Source organism: Equus quagga, chromosome 13 (assembly GCF_021613505.1).
Source record: "Equus quagga isolate Etosha38 chromosome 13, UCLA_HA_Equagga_1.0, whole genome shotgun sequence".
In the NCBI taxonomy this organism is placed as follows: Eukaryota; Metazoa; Chordata; class Mammalia; order Perissodactyla; family Equidae; genus Equus; species Equus quagga.
In genome coordinates, this window is record NC_060279.1 from 95,484,587 (window position 1) to 95,506,520 (window position 21,934).

Here is a 21,934-nt window from a genome sequence, read left to right on the forward strand (position 1 = left end):
GTTTATTAAGCATCTCTTACTAGGTGCAGACAGGGATGGCTAGATATCTGACTTGGCTTGTTTCTCATCCTCACAGACATTGTGGCTGGAGTGGAGGCTTCTGTTCAGAGTCCCTGCCTGGGCACAAGGAAGGGACCCTATGTTCTCATCTCTCATCAGGGATTAATCATGGTGGCCCAGGCATTGTTTCCACCTCTTGGTCTCACTGCAGGTTCCTTGTCAAACCTCAGTCTCCCATCTTGGCACTGCCTTGGACTTAGCATCAGCTCCCTGGAACAGCGGTCTGGATATACTAGGTGCTGAGCCCACCAAACCCTCCTCCTCATGTGACACTCCCTGCATCAGAGAGGAGGGCCAGGTGATGGGATCAGAGTGGTGCCTGGGCAAGTGCCTTCAAGCCTTGGGAATGCCAACTGCACAGACTGGCAGGTCAGTGCTGTGATATCTTGACGGGTGGTCACAGGGTCCAGGCATGCACAGGAGCTGCCCTGAGATCTCAGGAGGGGGTCATTGCTTTCCAGTAGGAATTCAGCTTCCAGAACTTCCCAATGTCTGTGGATGCCAGAGGCAAAGAGCATAGGGCTATGGTGATATTTGAGATGGAGCCGTGAAGAAAGATTGGAACTCTCTGGCCTTGGGTCCCACACCCACCCATCAGCACTCTAGGGACTTGGGGACATCAGAGCACAGGGACAGCCCGGGCCACCCTTGCTGTCTTAAAGATCAGAGGACCTTGAGTCTGGACTCTCCTGCTGCTGGTCACAGGTGGTAGGATCTGGGAGAGGTCCCAGGAACCACCTCTACTTTTTTATTTCAGATTTAAAGGGAAAGGGGAAGTCATTTTTTGCCAGGTCAGTAATTGTAGGTAGGCTATTGACAGAAGGGCACTCTTACATCATTGTGAACATGAACATAATGCACTGGAATTCCCTTCTATGGAAAAAGAAATAACTATTTTAGTTTTATCAGCAACTGTGATGTACGTTTTATTCTCTAGCACATTGTTAATGTAACTTTTATAGTTTAGCTTTTAAGGAAATGGTGAAAGCCACAAGAATCCATTTTTTCAGCACAGGAATGTGGATTGTACGTGGACTCTCCTATAATTTTAAACTTCCATGAATTTCTATAGGTCTTCTGTGAACACTAATGCGATTTCTCCTTGTCCATTTCTGCTGGTTATCCCTGTGGAGAGAGTCACATTTCCCCCTAAGAGTTGGAAAGCATCTGATACCAAAAAATAGTGTCCAAATCCTTCTGGGTAGTGATGATGGCACTCAAATGGAGGTCTGTTCTAAGTGGGTATGGGCAAGTGTTTTTGAGAACTTTTCCCTCAAAATCACAAGCAGGAGGCACCTGTTGGACCTGTTACAATGTTGGGATGGATGAAGAACAGAACTAGAGATAAATAATTTAAGTATCAAATCCAAGATGGACAATAGACTCTGCCCCGAGTGTGAGACTGGAGGGGTGAGGACACTGAAAAGGCCTCCTGCCTCTAATGGGGGAGCATCAAAGGCTCCTGTGATTCAAAGAGGGGTCCTGGGTTGGGAGAGCAGGGCACTGTCAGCCCACAGGTGCTAGGAATGAGACCCTGACACTTGCCAGTCTCTGACGAAGTCCATTTTTCGGGTGTAGATTCATGCTTAAGGAATGATGCAAGGTATATGATCCTGAAAATAAAGAGAAACTCCTATGATACAATTTTCTTCGTAATAAGATATTTTTTCCTAATGATAGAATTACTTTGCATTGATTGCTAAGGTGCCTCTTAAGATGATAAGAACATCAGAGTAGACTGTCTAATGACGTTGCATATAGATTTGTCATGTCTTTTTTCATCTCAATGTCTATAGTATTTCCCTCATCTGACTTTGCAGTATAACCCAGTGGTGTCGTTCTGATTTGTGGTTACACCCTTTGAAAAACCACAGTCTTCTAGCTGGTGAGCTACAGGCAGCTATAAGTTAATTACCCCTAAATATGCCTCCTTCTGAACCTGAATGCACCATTTCTCCAAGGTCAGCCCTAATCTCTCAGCTCTCCTGGCCCCATTTTGCTCTTCTTCCAGTGGGAACCATCCATTGGAGGGCACTCCTCCTCCGCCTTGAGGCCTTGTGGACCTTTTCCATCACCTGAGACCAATGCAACTGTTCTTACTGCTACAACCCCAGGCCTCAAACGCTCTTTAGATTTACTCTGGGTGAAGCTCCTGGGAGACATCAGGGGCCCCAGAGAGGAACCTCCCCTTGGAGGAGGTATCAGCCTGGACTAGTGATCTGGAACTGATACCAGAGCCTAAGTCATTTTGGAGAGGGGGCTAGCACAGAGGACAGTAAAAGATGGACACTCAGGGCCCAGATGCCCCTGCCCAGGTGTGGACACTGAGGCAAATGTCCATGAGCCTGTGGCCCTGAAGGCCCTGTCACTTAGGCTCTGTGGACATGGGCCTTGCCTGGGCTGCTGTGGATTATTCCAGATTGGGCCTTCCACAGATAGAGATGGGTCATTACTCCTGGAGGTCAGAGTGGTAGATGGTGGGCAGACAGGAGCATGCAAACCCTTGAGCTGCTGCAGCTGAGTTATTTCCTCTGGAGAATCCAGCATTTTACCTGCAAACATTCAAGAACTTTCTAGTTCAGTGCTTCTGGCTGAGGTCCCTCACTTCCATTCTCTGACCCAGTCCTTCCTCAACTCTGTCCATATCACACTTGTGCAGCTCTATGTGACTGCCCACTTTCCCAATACCCCCAGGTCTTCAGATGGTCAGTGCCTCCTGTCTCCATAAGTCTGGAGGCGAAGTCCTACCTTCCTGATGAGCTGGACCAGGCTCTCAGGCTCTATCATCCTGATTTTCAATCATCTGCCAGGATGTGGCAGCAGCTGAAAAGATGAGAGATGCATAGATATTTGTGAGCCACCCTGTGTGACTGCAAGTGGACCTGTAGGGGAGGAACCCAGGAAATGACTGAACTTCCTACTAATTTAGATGTGGGCAGTGTGTGCCCTGGGGACTTTCTTTATTTTGTAGGACAGGCTTCTGAGTTTGGAATTTTAGGTTTCCCTTAATGTCACTGTCAACCTCAATCCCAACCATTTGGAGCACAGACTGCAAATTCTGCATCCTGGAGCAGGGTTGGTGTTGGGCCGAGGCATTGTCAGCCTGGCCTGGGCACCCTCTGTATGTGCAGTTGCTGCAGAGAAATGTGTTCTCTGTTGGGAATAGTGCACCTTCCTCCTGGTGCCCTCCCTGCTCCCTGCATCACCCCACTCCTCTGAGACATATCCCACCCTCAGCCTCCTTTTAACCCTCACAGCAGACTCTGAGCTGACTGTCCCAGGGACATCGCATGGGTCCTCACTCTCTTTACTCTGTTTTTGATGCCTGCCTGGTGCAGTCCAGGATCCTGTAGGTTCCCTGAGTGTGCGTGTGTGTGTGTGTGTGCGTGTGCGTGTGTGTGTGTGTGTGTGGTGGGCCCCTGCATACATGTAAAATCTCAAGGTGAGGGAATTTGAGAGTTATTTAACAAGTATTTATTTTAAATGCAAGGATTCATGGTTAGAACTTCTACATCTAATAAACATGGGCTCATGTCATAGATTGGATCACTCTTCTTCATCTTCCTGTCTTCCTCACATTATAATGACACATCCATGCTCTTTTCTTGCTCCTTCCAGCTCCTTCTACTAGTAAGAGAGCATATCTCCACCCTAGCCCCATTTATCTCAGGCTTGGCCATAAGAACACAGAGCCCAGGGATCTCCATTCTCAAAAAGTGATGCGGGGTCGGTGAGCCGAGGAGTCGAAAGAAAGATTTCTTGGACTCTCAAGATCTGGCAGTAGTGCTCTCTTTATTTAGAGAATAGTGTGGAATAGCATGGGGACAGGACCCATGGGCAGTCAGAGCTCCTGCTGCTGCATGTGAACAGGACCCATGGGCAGTCAGAGCTCCTGCTGCTGCCCTGAGTTGAGGGTTAGGGCTAATTTTATAAGGCATGGGTACGTGACTTATTTTTACTGGAAAAAGAAAAGATGATGTAAAAAGTCATTAAATGATTTCAGTGCAGATGGGGTCTGGTTATTGTGCGGTCATATAATGTTTAGATACGAATCTGGCCATATAGATCGGCATGTAGGTGAGGATGCTCTGGGCTTCTCTCCCTGGGGCAGCCCTAATTCATACCATAAAAAAATCCACCAGGTCATATAGTTTGGCATGTAGGCCAGGTCACCTTGGGCTTCTCTAGCTGGGGCAGCCTTAATCCACATCAAAAAGCACCCCAGGTAATTCTCAAAAACACTGAGAATATAAGAAACATTTCCCTAAAGAGTATAATTTGAGATATTCCACCAGTAGGACAAATTATTGCCATATTGGTTATAGGTTATAGGAGAGTTGCAAATTGGATCTCCTTATCCTAATCTATAAAACTAAACCAAAATACTCAAGCAATCATGTAATCAATTATGTAGAAGTACCTGGAATATTAGGAGATAAAAATATTACCTGTTACTCTGAACTCCCTCAAAAAATAGCAGAAAAGAATCATAGTTAAATTACTATTCCCCATTCTCCCACACTGGGGACTTCAGACAAGCATGTATCACAGTCTATATCACTGTTTGGGGCAAAGGGATCAGCAGCTTACCTGTGTTTTAGACTCCAGTTAGGACCCAGTCCTAAAGCTGTTGGAACAGGTACTGCAGATGATCATAGCAGGGCAGGCAGATATAAATAGCTACTCCAAAGGGAGTCTTCCTAGAGAAAATGCTCAGGAGATTTTAGTCTTCATGACCTTACAACAAAATTAATAGAAATGGGGATCTGGTCCAAGGAATGAAAAGACCTGGAGACCCACCCTCCCTGCTCACAGCCACACCCACATCCCCTCAAAACTGAGAGTGGCCAATGTACATGGAGCCTGGTGGGGGGCATTTGGTGCAGGGCCTTGGGGGCCACATGAAAGAGTCTGTGCTTTAATCTGAGTGTGGTAGGAAGTCACTGAAGGGTTAGTTTGTTTGTTGTTTGATTGATTTGTTTTTTAGGAGTCGTATGATCTAATGATGTGATGTTATTATAATGACATCACTCTGCTTACTGGATGGAGAATGCACCAGAAAGAGGGCAGAATGGGAGCTGGGATGATGGGCAGAGGAGTGACCTCCAAAATGTCCAATCCTAGTCCCCAGAATCTGTGAATATGTTACTTGACATGACAATGGGGTATTAAGGTTGCAGATAGAATTAAGGTTGCTAATCGTCTGGCCTTTAAATAGGGAGATTGTCTTGGATTACCCCTATGGATATGTCTATGTTAGGCTTCTGATCTACAGAAGTGTAAGATAATAAATTTGCATTGATTTAAGCCACGAAGTTTGTGGTGATTTGTTACAAGCAGCAATGGCAACTTAATGCACTAGAAGACTGGGTAGACATTGCCGGATCCGAGTAGAAAATGGTGGTGTGGATACCTGGTAGTAGTGGAGAGGAGAACAGTAGAGAAATATGAGAAATGGAGGGGTAACTATGGAAAAGAATTTAACAGAATGAGACGTATGCAGTGTAAGCCTGTGTGGAGACCAGAATTAAACTTTTAAATTATGTGCAGTTCAGATAGCTGAGAGTGAATGGTTTGACTGGTTAAGAATGGTCCCAGCTTATATGAGAGGCCAGAGAGGAGCGGTGAGTGCAGTCCATCCAGAGTGACATGATTCTTACAATGTTGACCTTGGCCTTGATGTCTTCAGAATTATAAGACAGAGAGGAACTTCAGTGGGCAATGGAACAGCTGACAGAGCACACAGGCCTGAGATCTGACCTCAACCAGTGCCTTTCTGGGCTGTAGCCTGTCATGTATTTTCCCGGCTGCCCTGCTGGTAGCCAGCACTGTCCTGCACGTTACAGCTAGAGTCGCAGAGTCACTGACTGGAACATTACCAATCAGTTGCATCCTCCCATTTCCCTTGTTTTCTGTGTTAAATTGTGATTAATTGGGGGCTGGCCCCGTGGCCGAGTGGTTAAGTTCGTGCGCTCTGCTGCAAGTGGCCCAGTGTTTCGTTGGTTCGAATCCTGGGCGCGGACATGGCACTGCTCATCAAGCCACGCTGAGGCAGCGTCCCACATGCCACAACTAGAAGGACCCACAACAAAGAATATACAACTATGTACTGGGGGGCTTTGGGGAGAAAAAGGAAAAAATAAAATCTTTAAAAAAAAAAATTGTGATTAATTGCACATCTGCACTTTACTGGCCCAAGTAGAATAAGAGTGATTCAAACTACATTTTGTCCTGAGTACCTTTTGTTTCTTTTCCTCATGCAGCTTGAATATATTAAAAGACAAAACCAAATAAAAGCCCACCATCACCAGGGTACTGGCAGAAGCAAACACCTCTTTACTCAAAAGACTTGGCTTCCTTTCTTCCCTCAGATGCTGCTTCTCCCCACACAACCATGAACAGTAACACAAACCGCAGAAATATGCACAGGGTGTTTCTTGAAAGCCTGTGACTGTGCACCTCCCGGCACACACACTTTCAACTCTCGGAGTCGACGGCGGCTCCTCTGTGGAGCCCCGGGACCAGCCATGTTCTAAGGAACCCTCAGCCTCACTGTGGAGCTCCTATGATGATGTAAAGGAAAAAAATTACAGGAACGATGCCATTGCCTAAGGAACATCAGTAAGCTTTTTCTGTGACTAGCATACCAGAAAAATTTCTGGGGTTCAGATTTTGAATACATCAGATCTATGGGGCACCCACCTAACTTTGTCAATATCCGAGATCGTGAGTTTAAGAAGTTCTTCCAGAGAGACACAGTTTTGTGTAGGTTTCTAGTGACATCATGGCCTTGTGCAATGACGTGCTTTTCAGCATATGATGAAAAAAGAGTCAAGAAGTATCATCTGGACAAAAGAGTCATTTGGTAATGGACAAGCAGCTGCCTTACTTCTGACTATGGTTCTCATTTGTCTATACTGAAGCAAACTTTAAAAGTTTGGATTTTCCTGTCAACTAACTCACATTTAACACCGTAAATAGAGCAATTGTTCTATTTCTCTCACCTCTGGTGAATATGAGTTAAATTCACTGTACTTCTTCACTTGGAACTCTCATTTTTCAACAAAATAATTGTTACTCCAACAGTTTCTTGCACCCTCTGCTATCATTGAATCTATACCCACTGATTGGTTGCCTGATATTCAAGCTATCAGAACTCCTAGGGCAAAGTTCTGCAGGTCCCAGGGTGCTGGAAAGGCATCCATCAAGGGCCCCCAGTCTCCCTGCACCCACTTGTCAGGTGTGTCAAGAATGCAAGGCCTGGGGCCGGCCCCATGGCCGAGTGGTTAAATTTGCCTGCTTGATTTGGCAGCCCAAGGTTTTGCAGGTTTGGATCCAGGGCGTGGACCTAGCACTGCTCACCAAGCCATGCTGAGGCAGCATCCCACATGCCACAACTAGAAGGACCCACAACTAAAAATATATACAACTATGTACCAGGGGACTTTGGGGGAATGAAGGAAAAATAAAATCTTAAAAAAAAAAAAAAGACTGCAAGGCCCTATATGCTCTTTATCAAGCTTTTGGCTTGGCTGATGTGGGGAGATAGTGTTACCATCTATCATATGGAGAACACTAGGGAAAAGCAAATTGGGAGTTTAAAAAAATCAAGAGATTCATTTGGACATCAAACATTAAGATGCCTATCAGAGAGCTGAAATATTCTGAATGCTTGTTCTGTGGAGTCCTTACTTGCCCTACCCATAAAGATGGGCTAATTTCTTTCAAACTCTCTAATCAATTTCCCTGGTTTTTGTTTCACTTATTAAATAACCAAGTGTGGTGAGAATCTGGAAAACAAATTCTGACATTTTCATGGTGAACGTGTGAATTAGTGTAACCACTCCAAGGAGCATTCTGGCAACATCTATCATCATTTAAGATGCCCTTGCCCTAGCGCCAGCTACTCCACTTTCGGATATTAATATATCCCCTGGATAAACTCTGACCTGTGTGTAAGAAGACATGTTCAAGGGTATGCAAGTCTTGCTGTTATAGCAAAATGTGGTTTCAACTTACTGCCTTTCAGTAGGGGAATGAACTGTGGTTTATTGCTACAGTGGAATCCTACCCAGCACTTAAAATGACGGAGATTTACATACAACCACCAGGATACATGTGCTAAAGAGTGGAGGTTTTTTTTATAGCTTGTTATAAAAATACTTAGCTTATGGCCCATTTACGTATATTTAAAAATATTAAACTATGTATTATTGATGAATACAAAAATATGTAAAAAGTATCCAGACATGCATGGGGTAAGACCCTTCCCTGCAGGATGGTGATTGCTTCTTGGGAAAAAGGAAGGGGGTGGGGGTGTTCAATTTTATGTAACATTTTGCCTCTTTTCTTAAAAAGAGAGATGTGAAGCAAATTTCTAAAATGTTCACATCTGTTAAGTCTTGGAGATGAGCAAACAGAGGAATGTTATATTTTATGTATTATGAAATGTTTCATAATTAAAAGGAAAAAATCTATGTATTATTATACATGACATCTCTCCACATCAAAAAGTCTTAATTCTCCCTCATCTTAAAGATACCCATTTGATGGCTGTAGAGTATTACACTAAATGGATAAAACATACTAGAAAAAACAAATGACGGACATAAATTGTTTCCACATTCTTTTTCTAAAAAATACCATTAGGAACATGCTTTGACATAGATCTTTACACATTTGTCTTACCATTTCTATAGATTAACTTTGTAAAATGGGAATTTTCCAAAGAATGAACACATTTTAAATTTGGATAATGTATTAGCATATTTCTCCTGCAAAAGTTTATGACATACTTTCCTCAAGAACATTAGAAAGGATTCTCTTTTCATGTTTAATCCTAGAAACTATCAACCATTTCAGTGATCGCTAACGATTTTCCACTTATGAACTGTAATCATCAGAATAATCCTATAAGGTTAGCAATACCGTCACCCCCATTTTGCAGATAAGTAAACTGCACAGAGAAGGTAAATGATTGTCATTTTCACCCAGTTATTTAGTGGCCAAGAAGGGATTTGAATCCTGGCAGACTGGCTTCAGAGCCTACAATGATCTTAAGCACTCCAATTTTTGGCAATCTGATGGGTTAAAAAAAAAAGAATTAATTTTTATATATTATAAGTAATAGATACTAAAAATATACATGTAGTTTAAGGTACATAGTTTAAATTGTAATTAATTGTCTATTATTGAGGATAAGAATCTTTGCATATGATCATTAGGTATTTGTTCTTCATTTATGAAGTGCCTTATGTCTTTTGTTAATTTTTCTACAGGTGGCATTTATTTTTCCTTATAAATATGGAAGGGCTTTTTATATTTTAAGGGTAGTATGATAGGTAGTTATAAAACATGTTTACGTGGCTTGACTTTCACCTTTTAATTTTATTTGTGGTGACTGCTTTAGAGAAGTTTTAAATTTTGCGTGTGGCTCATGACTTAAAATTGTATTTGGTTTTGCTTTTGCCTTCCACAGTACCTAGCTTAACACCGAGCATGTAATAGCTGTAAAGGTCAAAGAGTAACATGGGAAAAAGGACTTGTAAAAAAAGGGCACATTTCCTGCATAGTTCTTCCTCTAGCAGGACAGACCCAGTGCCCTGGAGGTAGAGGATTGGGCTTGGGTCCCTGGATACAACTCTTGACATGGTTTTTGGAGATTGTGCAGGACTCAGAGCTGCCTCTCTCATTTGCTATTTCCCCCACAATACGCAACATCTCTTTTGCCCAGAGCCCATTTTCATGTCTCTAATATGAGGATAGTAGGAAATATCTTAACACAATTAGGAGGATCAAATGTCGTGACTAAATTAATGTACCAGCACTGAAAACTCTTCATTTCCTGTCCTCTTCCCCCTAAAAAGGAAGAGAGCTGGATCACCTCTTGATAAACTAGATGGCTTTTCAGGAGAGTAAAGAATTCCATTCACTTGTAATTGATCACATGTTCTCTCTTGTTTGAGGGATGGCCAGGGAGCTAGGAAGGCAGAGATGCAAGGGGAATTAAAAAAAAGGTGGGTGAGGGAGAGAACGTATGCTCATCAGAGGGCTTCCATTCCAGACGCACAGCACTGGAAGGGCCACAGGCAGCAGCTCGGTCCCTGGACTCATCCTGTCCTCACAAAAACTAGAGGCTGTAGATCAGCTGACACCAAATGAGGTAGGTCTCCACAAATTGATGCAGAAGAGAGCCCAAGGCAAATTCTATAGTGGAAAAAAATCAAATTGTAAAATAATATATACAGTATCATATCTTCTTCTAAAGCGGGCAGGAGGAAGAAAGGAAAAGTCTAATTCTATGTATATGCACCAGCTTGTGTTCTACCCGTTCATTTATGCATCGAATATTTATTGAACATCTGCTATGTAGAAAGCATTATTTCTGGCACTGAGGATGTAGTAGTGACCCAGAGAGGTGAAGTCTGTCAAAACAAACAAAAAAAAACAAGTCTGAGCAAGTCCAAGCATAAGTCAGGAAAGACTTTATAAATAGGGACTTGATTCCATAGGGGATGGTTGTCACACAGTGTAGACTGCAATAGGGGAGACACACAAAGCCTGAGGCAGCAACGTCTCAGGGACTGGGTAGGTGAGCAAAGGTTTTGTATGCAGAGACCATGTGTTAAGTGACTGGAAAGAGGAGGGGCATGGCTAAAAGAAAAAATGGCTAGGGGGTTTCTTGAAACTTAACAAGCTGCATCAACCATTGCGATGACAGGGACTCGAAACAGGAAATGTTCATTTGTGGTTAGGCAGATGGGGCAGGAACCTGGGTGGGAGCTGATGAAAATAAGTCCACAAAGTTTGGGCCTGTTTGTCTTAGAGAAGAAACCTAAAGTTCTATCAAGCACAAAGTGCAGTCAGCCTTGTAACTCCTCCCTGGGCCCTCCCTTCTTAGGAAGATCTCTGAGCTCTTCGGCAGAGACCCTTAGGGACCCTGAGGACCACAGGCAGCCCCCACTCCTATCCTGTCCCTATCACAGCCAGTCAGTCAGGAGCTCAGCAAGCAGAGGGGACTGCTGACTGCCCAGAGAGACTGATATGCCAGGGTGGGAAGGAGCAGACTGAGACCAGGAGAGGCCCTCTGCATGGAACCCGGAAGTGTATAGGGTGGGTAGGGACTGGAGAGTGAGATTAGGGAGCTGTGACTGTGAAAGGGGACACCAGAGTGCATGAGAGGGGACCCCAGTCTCATCACAGGAGGCCCTTTCTCCCCAGAATCTACATATTCAGAGGGAACAGCCACACCTCTGAACCATTGGGAAACCTTGTGAGCACAGATCCCAAGCTCTGGGACCTTCTGGGTTCTAGCTCTTCTGTCCCTGGATTTAAATCAACCCAAGTCCCCGTACCTTTGCTCTCAGAGAGTGTCCATCATCCCCAGTGCCCAGAGCCATTTGGAGACACTTTAGGATGTTGTTGGGGTTGGGGCTTCAGGGCACTTGATTCTGTAAGGGATGGTTGTCACATGGTGGAGACTGCAAGTTTCTCCCTTCAACCCCATCCACTCACTCTCTCTTCCTAAATGAGAAACCCCTGATATTTGGTCTGGCTCCAGGTATGATCCCATGAATAAGTCCTAATAAATGGTGTATTCAAGGATTCTTGTGTGCCCGAGTGTTTTCAGACGTGTTTTTGATAAAAACAAATTCTTTTTCTGCTCAATTAATTTCTCTTCAAAGCTATTTCATTGTGAAAATATATAGTCAGTTTTTGGCACTGTAATTCTAACAAGACAAAATATATAAACCTTTTCCATGACTTTAAATGCTTCCTTCACTTTGTTGGTCCTTATGGAAATGTCAATGTTGAGAGAAGTTCCATCTTTATCTTAAGGCTGTTTGTTCTTGTTTTCGGGTCTTGGCAAATGCTTAAAGTAGACATACAATACATACTCAATGGCCACATCAGGCCCTTTTGGAAAAACAAGGTCAGACCAAATTAGGTTTACACCAAATGGCTTCCTCATATACTCCAATAGATCCTATTATTTGCCATTTGTCTGTCACACAGGTATTATATATATATATTATATATAATATATATAATAATTATATATATAAAATATATATATTAAGTGTAATGATTTGGGCCTGTTGATTTAAAATTAAAAAGTAGTATTTATTTATTATTTGGGGGCAGGCCTCTCAAATGCTAGACCACTACCTCCTCATCTTTTTTTATCTTTATAATACTTTTGTCTCAATTGTCTAAAATTAACATCTACCTTTTTATAATTAAAAAATCAAATTCTATTACTTTTCCAGCTTTACTGAGATAAAACTACCTCCTTATCTAACTCTCATATGCCAAATCAGTATTTCCCCTGCCCTTCGCTGTCCCAGGGCCGGGTCCCAGGCAACTAGAGACCACCCCTATAGCTCCAAGCCTCCAGGATGATTCCGTTAGACAATATTAAACTGTTTGCTCTGCCCTGCTGTGGACCCTTTACTGGAAACCAGGACTCTGGCTTAGGCCCTCCCCTCTCAATGATCTTTTGCAAACTTCACCCAACTTGGTGCTTCTCCTGGGTCCCTGCATGGTATGCAGCACCTATCCTGTCTAGGGGAATGGTGAATAAGTTTAAACTTCTTTTTAAATGTCATTGGCCTCTCTGTCTTGCCACTCTGTCACCTTTATAAATTAAGACCCAGGCACCAGGTCTGAAGTCATAGTTGAGACTGAAGGAGGTATTCATTATGTTTTCCAAGGATGTGATAATTTTGTCTATGAAAGGCATACCCATGGAATTTCTAGTGCATATCATGGTGACATTTCTAATAGATAAGATGATACTATTTTTACCAGTGGAATTAATAACATATCTAAAGGAGTTACCAATATTCATAAAATAGATATGCATGTCTGCAACTGAAAATATTCTTATGTGTGGAATGAGAAAGATTGTGTCTGCTATAGAAAACCTGTTTGTGGTTAACCCCATAAAAATTATCACATATTTCTTTAAGTTTAAGAAGCTCCATGAACCAAACTGTGCAAATAAAGTTTAAGGAAAAAATTATAAACACATATGGAAAATGAGTATAACTGGTGAATGTACTGTTTTGCTTTCCTCAAAGAAGCAAAAATTATTAATTGATATCATCACAAATGGAAAACATCTGTTATTGGAAATATTTTTGCAAGGAGGCACTTTTTTGTTGAGGTTTTTTTTTTAAACCAGTGATTTGCTTCATCATTTTATCAAATCTGCTTGCCTGCCTAATAAGACCGATTTGAAACCGAGTAAAATAAAATATTCTTAAATAGAATGCAGTGTTGGAGAGGATGTGGAGAAAAGGGAACTCTTATACACTGCCGATGGGAGTGCAAACTGGGGCAGCCACTATGGAAAACAGTATAGAACTACCGTACAATCCTGGTACTCCACTGCTGGGTATTTATCTAAAGAACATGAAAACATGAATGCAGAAAGATATAGGCTCCCCTATGTTCACTGCAGCATTATTCACAATAGCCAAGACTTGAAAGCAACCTATGTGCCCATTAAGGGATGAATGGATAAAGAAGATGTGGTAAATATACACAATGAACTACTACTCAGCCATAAGAAATGATGAACTGTTGCCATTTGTGATAACATGGATGGACCTGAAGGGTATTATGCTAAGTGAAATAAGTCAGAGGAAGAAAGTCAAATAGTGTATAATGTCACTCATAAATAGAAGATAAAAACAACAACAAACAAATACATGGACAGAGATTGGATTGGTGGTTACCAGAGGGGAAGTGGGGAGGGGGGAGGGCAAAAGGGATGATTAGTCACATGCGTGTGGTGGTAGATTGTAATTAGTGTTTGGGTGGTAAACATGATGTAATCTACACGGAAACCAGAATATAATGATGTACACCTGAAATTTATATAATGTTATAAACCAATGCTACCTCAATAAAAAGGAAAATAAAAAAAATTAAAATAATGGAATGCAGCCTATGGCCTGTTTCTGAGGTGAGGTCTGTCTGGGGTTCAGCCCAGAGTCTCTGTCCTGGACCCTCAAGGGGGGAGTAACAATGGCACAGAGCCCTGGATTGAGGTGGGAGGAGATCTCCCTGGGGACTGGGGAGGCCTGCCAGGGGCTTGAGCTTGGATCTGGTTCAGAGAATAGGGGAGGGGAGGCCCAAAGGCTAAAACTGTGGAGTTCGGAGTCCTGATTGGCTTTGAGAACCTCCTGCCTCAGTAGGACACTCTCCAGGGAGGCTGAGTCTCATGGTGGGTGGTCTGAGGGGCAGTATATGACCTGAGGAGAGGTGTAGGAATCAGGACCAGGGTAGACATGGCAGCCTGGAGGATAAAATGAGGGAATGAAAACATACAGGGAAACCTTCCAAAAGCTTCCTGATGTCATCTTTTTGGTCATTGGGACACTGGAGGCCCAGATCCTTCCTTCTTAAAATATTGTCAGTACCTTCTCAGTCAGCTGGAAGAGCCCTGCCCTCCAAGCTCCTGCTGGTTAAAGGTCTTGAAACAGGAATGATCTATGCATCTGCCTTTGAATGCACAGTTTTTGAATCCCATTTGGTTTAATATGACACTAAACCTTTTGGGAAAACAATGTAATGAACAGGCACTTCTTTTGGACAATTTAAATAGCTCATTGTACTGTAGAGGTGCTTTGATATATGAAGAAATAAAATTATGCACATAGCTGACCTCTGGAGAGGTACCCCTCCTGCCGTGCCTGCCCCAGTTATGTAGGGTCCTGGGTCCCCACCCTAAGCCCTTTCCTCACTCCCTTGGGCTCAGCATGCTCCAAGGACATCCTGCTATCTACCCCCTCGACCCAGCACCCCAACACCCCACAACCTTTCCTTCCCTCCCACCACTAGGCTGCTCCTCAGAATCTACTTGGTGCCTCCTACTTAAACAAAATTCCCTGGGGAGCTTGCTACATTGGAGGTTCATGAGAAGAGGTCTTGGCGGACTAGAGAGGTGACACTTTGCTTGTTTAGGGTGCTCCCTGGTGATACTGAAACTGCCTGACCCAGGCCCCACTTGGGCAAGCAGCTACATCATCTCATGGTCAGAGCTGGACACTGGAAAACCCTGGCACTCATTCTGGAAACTGTCATCGCTGACTCTAACTCAGCCTCAGCCTGCCATTCATTTCCCACCCTTCCCCCAAGCTGGACTGCAGAACCCTATTTCAATCTGACAAGCTCTGACTCCCTCCCTTCCTAGAATGCCTCCTGGCCTCATCCCCAACCTTCTGGATCTGCGGGGTCACCATGCCCTCCAATCCCTCCTAACTCCATAGATTCTGGTCCCCCACTGGACTCTAATCTCCTTCTGCTGAGGGCCCCTCTCCTAGGGTCCCCATCAGCCCCTTCCCCTGGGCCATCCTGTCCCTAAACTGCAGGCTTCTGAGCCCTGGAGATATATGTCCGCCTGTCCCTCCCTCTACCTCTCTTGAGGGAGTCACTCTCCACCTTCAGGTTTCTTGACATTTTACTTTTTTTTCATCCTTATGACTGCTCACCCTGCCATGGATTTCCCAAATGAAGAGTTTTGTCCCAGTGTCGAGGGCACTCATCTGAGTCTTCAAGTATCTTATCCTTTCCTCCAAACCTCATCCCTCCTCTCAAGACCTTTGTGTTTAAAAAATGTTTGCCTTTTCTGAAGACATTAAACTGATTCAGTGCCCTAATGGTGAGCATTTAGTCAGGGGCAGAAGAGGACGGAGGAGGAGGGTTACCCGTGACATTAATAGGTGGTTAAGGCAAAGAGAACATGTTTAAAAGAGCACAAAATATGTCTCACTTGACTAACTTCCTCCCAGGAAGAAGCCCCACTTTATGGCAATGAGGGAACCCACTCAGGGCCTGTGAGATCTGCAAAGTCACAGGGAGGGGACCAGAACAACTGCTTCTTGGAAATTCACCATCCATAACCCCAAGAAAGCCAGATGGTGCATTTCATTCTGTATTCAAGGGTATCATTGGGATTCACATTAAGAGACAATATTTCTTTATTTTTTCTTTTCCTTTTTGTCATCAAATGCTCGTATAATAACATTTACCATCTTAACCACTTTTAAATGTACACTTTCATGGTATTAAATACAAGCACATTGTTGGGCAACCATCATAATCATCCATCCCCATAACTCTTTTTACCTTGTAAAAGAGAAACAAAATTATTAAACAGCTCCATATCCACCCCTCCCCCAGCCCCTGGCAAACACCATTACACCTTCTGTCTCTACAGTTTTGACAAAGTACCTCATAAAAGTGGAATCAAAGAGCATTTGTCGTTTTGTGACTGGACTATTTCACTTGTGGCATAATGTCCTCAAGGTTAAGCCACATTGTAGCATATTGCAGAATTTCTTTCCTTTTTAAGGCTGAATAATACTCTATTGAATGGATCTACCACATTTGGCTTATCCATTCATCCATCATTGGACACTTAGATTGCTTTCACATTTTAGTCATTTTGAATAGTGCTCTATGAACATGGATGTACAATCTCTCTTAGAGTTCCTGCTTTCAATTCTTTTTGGTGTATATACCCAGAAGTGAAATTCCTGGATCACATGGCAATTCTATGTTTAACTTCTTGAGGAACCACCATACTGTTTTCCACAAAGCTGTACCATTTTACATTCCCACCAACAGTGCACAAGTGTTCCAATTTCTCCACAGTCTCGCCAACACTTGTTGTTTTCTCTTTTTTTGATAATAGCCATTCTAATGGATATGAGGTGGTATCTCATTGTACTTTTGATTTGTATTTCCCCAAGAGACATGACTTGTCACCACAGTTTCTGAACCTCACACATGGCCCTGGGCCATGTCCCCATGCTGGACTTACCTGCCCTCAGCATGTTGAACTGACCTTCCCTTTCCCTGGGAGTCTTTGCAGATCGTGTCCCACTAATGCCCAGAATCACCACCTTCCAGTGGTTTGGGTGACAAGCCTTGCAGAGGCTGCCCTGCCAGGTACACATAGGTGGGGGTGCAGGGTGGTGATGGATCTGAAGTCATAGAGGAAGGAGCCCCTGCATGGTCAAAGGAGGTGTGAGGGAAAAGGGTGTGAAAGAAACCACTGCCCAATGGGGACATGCCTCCTGGGCTGACTGGAAATGTGTGGCCTGCCTTGCTCTGGTTCTTTAGTCTCCTCATTCCAAACAAAGCATGTAAACACCAACTTCTACAGCAACAATGAGAAACCCTGTCACTTTAAACAAAAACAGGGGGAACCAGTCCTGAAGGTCCTTTTGCTCTCTTGGAGCCACTGCTAGATCATCCCTGTCCTCTGGAAATATCCTCAGCACCTTGTTTTGTGCTGTAAGAGGAGAGAACTCCATGCTCCTTAGGGAGACAAGTCTGAAAACTGGATCAATTTATGCCCATTGACTTCATACAAAATTAGGATTCTGAATCCTAGTAGGTTTAACATCAAACCAGCAGTTGGTGGAAAAAATACGTCCTAACAGGCAAGTTTTGATTAGTGTTTGAAACAGCTCATTACACTGTAGAGCTCTTTAACATATGAAGAAGGAAAACTGTGTGGAAATAGCTATGACCCTGGAGAGTTCCCCTCACTCCAAGTTCATCCTCAATCCTCTGGGTGTTCCCCCTCTTTTGTGTATTTTCAGACCCTGACTTCAGACCCTACTTTGAGATCCAGCTCCTCCCATCTCACCTGGTCAGAGTTGGACTTTGGAAACCCTGGCCTCTCTCTGCAAACCTTGTCCCTCCATCCTGGTGCCACTTCCCACCCATCATATTTCCCACTCCCAGGCTGGTGTTGGAACACTCTACTGGTCTCTGTCACACACTCATGGTCAAGCCCTCAGCTCCAGCCTCTGCCTCTGTGGTATCTAGATGTCCCCATCCTATCCTTCCTCTTGGACTTCCAGTTCCTGCTGGATTCTGTCTCCCTCTTGGTCTATCCCTAGTCTCTTTTTGGATGCATCTGCTCATCTGGGTTTGCTGGACCAACTTCAAGGAGACTGTAGGTTGCTGCTCTCTCTGGAGGCTCTAGGGGAGAATCCTTTCCTTGTCTTCCAGCTTCTGGGGACTGTCCTCATTCTTCGTATCACAGTATCATCAAACACTTTTCCTCCTCCTGCTTCAGTCCTGACTTATCTTCTTCCTCAGGCTTTCTATCTGTCTCTTAGAAGTAATACCGAACCTGAAGGGAGTTCACTCACCCATTGCACAGCAAGCCAATCTCTGACACAGGGTGTAGTGGAAGAAAGTAGGAATTTTATTATTGCACAGTGCTGAGCAAGGAGAGAGGGCAGCTAACACTGAAATCCCAAACTCCTCGAAAAGCTTAAAGGAAGGGTTTTTATTTGGAGTTTTAGGTAGGGGAGGGGGGCACCATATGGCCTTGCTGGTCTGAGCTTTCCCACCAGCCTGTATCTCTTTGTAGGGAGGACATAGTGAATCCAGGTGCTTGTCCTTGGTGGTGTCTGTCTCCATGGAGGAAAGTGGAGCCAGGGAGCCAGGGAGTAAGCAGGGAATGAGTGTTTTGGTTTTAACCCCGTATACGCTGGCTTTAATGTAGGGAAACTGATATCAGGGTCAGTATCAGAAGGTCTCTGGGATTCCATTTAGGATAATCCAGAATATTCTTTCCATCTCAAGATCCTTAACTTCATCGCATCTGCAGATTCCCTTGTGCCATATAAAGGGACAATCACAGGTTCTGGGGATGAGATGTTGGGTGCCTTTGGTGGCCATTAGTTAGCCTATGATGTGTCAAAAGAACATCAAAATGTTCGGAATTTATATTAAAAACCTTTGCAAAAACCATCCTTTTCAAAACCTCTTTACGTGATCACAGTAAAGTGCTGTCTCCTTATTTGTACCTGTTTATGCTGTGCCAGCCCGCACTGTGGGAGAGTCCCTGCTGCCTTTCACCCCCTGGACATTTGCAATGTTGGCGTCACACCTGCCAGTCTGGTTGGAGAGCAGCAATCATAGATGGCTCATGGTGATGGGCGCTGTGGCACAGGCTCATTGTCCAGGAGCACCTCTGCTGCGTGGGATGAGCAGAGGTCATATCCTTCACTTCTTTCATGGCTGACTTCTCCAGGGATGACGTCATAACTGGGAATGAAGCAGAAAGTCACACACAGTGTGTTTTCCAAGTATTTGATTATTTCATGTGCAAAGGCCATAGCAGTTCTAGTGGATAACATGGTTGCATTTCTCATGGATGAGATAAGGGCATCTCTAACACACCACTGATGTGGCCAAAGAAATGGTCCATACTGTTCTTAAACCAAATGTGTAAGGCTGCCTATACTTTTAGTGTGCAAGATGGCTTCAGTTATATAACCAGTTGGTCATGAAATGTTTAAAAACTCTACCACTCTTTTTTTCAAGATGATGTGTTGCAAGCCAACAGCAATGATTGTGGATTTTTACCGCTTACAAATTGAGCAAAGTATCTACACACCAAGATCGCCCTAAACGTTTAAAAGACAAAATCACATCTGGAAATAGATAGTGTCTATGGCTTCACAACATTGTGAATGTAATTGATGCCAATGAATTGTACTCTGAAAAATGGTTAAAATTTCAAATTTTATTCACGTGTATTTTACCACAATAAAAAATAAAGTTAAAGATAACAAAGGAATGACCCTTCCTTACTGCAATAGCTTGATACTTACGACCTAATAGAGAGTAAAAGATTAGAGAAGTTGGCAGTTGGAGTTTGATGTGCATATTGGAAGTCTGAGAAGACAAGGACTAACCCCATTCTCTCAATTCAGGTGTAGCTGGTAAAACTGTGAAGGAAATAATGGGAATGATGATGAATTCAGGAACCATCACTTCCAGGTTCCAGGGAGGAGCTTGTGGCCAGGACTGGACCCAGAGGCACTTCTGAAGCTGGCAATGAACAAGTTCCTGACTTGAATGGCTACCCAGGTGTTAGCTGTTATGTTTTACTAATTTACACCTATATGGTATGAACGTTCTCATACTTTTTTTTTTTTTAGGAGATTTTTTTTTTTTTTAAAGATTTTATTATTTCCTTTTTCTCCCCAAAGCCCCCCGGTACATAGTTGTATATTCTTCGTTGTGGGTTCTTCTAGTTGTGGTATGTGGGACGCTGCCTCAGCGTGGTCTGACGAGCAGTGCCATGTCCGCGCCCAGGATTCGAACCAACGAAACACTGGGCCGCCTGCAGCGGAGCGCGCGAACTTAACCACTCGGCCACGGGGCCAGCCCCACGTTCTCATACTTTTTAAATAAAGTAGCTTATAAAGTAATGTTAATGTGTTTTTTCATAATCATCTTGTCTTTAAACATATAATTGCCTTATCTTTAATACAAATAATATTTTTACAAAAATATATTGACCTATTTTAAATAAATGACATTATATTGTCCCTTATAATTAACAAAGTCATCATTTAAATAAGATTATACGGTCCCTTGAGAAGACAGAATAATTGTATCTCTTTAAAAATACAATCTCTAGTTTTTTAAGTGTAATGAGGTTATCCTTATAGAAAATGAAATGATCAGATCTCTTTAATAACTGTAAAGATACTACCCTTTGAAAAGTATAATGTCTTTTTAAAAGTATAATGACCTTTTCCTTTCAAAATATCCAGATCATGTCCTTTAGACTTTCAATGACCCTGCCAGTAATAAATGTGTCATTTCCTAAGGAAGTGTAAAAATCTTACAGTGATGACAATGAGGGAACTGTGACCACACATGCCAACTTGGCTATATCTCAGAGGCACAATGTTCAGTAAAAAGAAGCCAGACACTAATCCATGTGTCTAACATACATAGAGTGTGTGTGTGTGTGTGTGTGCACAGATAAGACAGAGAACAGTCTTACTGTTTCACATGGACACATGTCACATTAAGTGACAACATCAGCCTGAGTCTTTGTTTTCTCTCTGTAAAAGCAGCATGAGGACAGTGTGACTCTCTCAGGATCATCACAGAGATGATGGGAGGACAGGCATGAAAAGCCAGGAGGGTAGACCACTCCACAGGGACCCCAGTGTTCCTCCTGCAGAGAAATTCACCCAAGATTTGGGTTCCTCTGTCTCCCCTGTGCTCAAACTTATCATCTCTCACCATGATGGGGTTTATAAAATTTTTAGGTCTCTCATTATTTCAAACGTGGAGCAGTGTTTTTTTTTTTTTTTTTTTTTTTAACATTGGCCCTGAGCTAACATCTTTTGCCAATCCTTTTTTTTTCTTATTCTCCCCGAAGCCTCCCAATACATAGTTGTATATTCTAGTTCTAGATCCCTTCTAGTTCTGCTACGTGGGATGCTCCTTCAGCGTGGCTTGATGAGCTATGCTAGGTCCATGCCCAGGATCCGAACCAGTGAAACCCTAGGCCCCAAGTGAAGCATGCAAACATAACCACCTGGCCACAGGGCCAGCCCCCTTGGAACAATTTTAAGTTTAGGGTGGTTAGTTACATAGTAACAGATATCGGGAATGAGGCCCATCCTTACATCATTCCTACCTGTTGTCAGGGCTGGAATTCTCCACGTTTTACAGACAATGAAATTGAAGTGACTGCACTTAATTCTCAGCATGCACGTAGTCACAGGTGAGTTAATCTGTTTTCTGAACACCAAGTACACATTCTGCCCAGGCTTAGAGTGGTTGTAGGGGACACAAAAGTGAATCTGACAGTTGCTGGCCTTGGGGAGTTGATGTTCTAGTGAAGAGGGAGAGGCAATCAAGATAAAAAAGCAGTAGTTCAGATGGTAGTAGGTCCTCTAAAGGAAAATAAAGTGAGTGAATATGACAGGGAGTGGCTGGGTTTGGGGGAGGGGGGTCTTTTTATTTTATATAGGATTGTCAGGAAATCCTCCATGACAAGGTGACATTTGAGCAGTACATTTAGAAA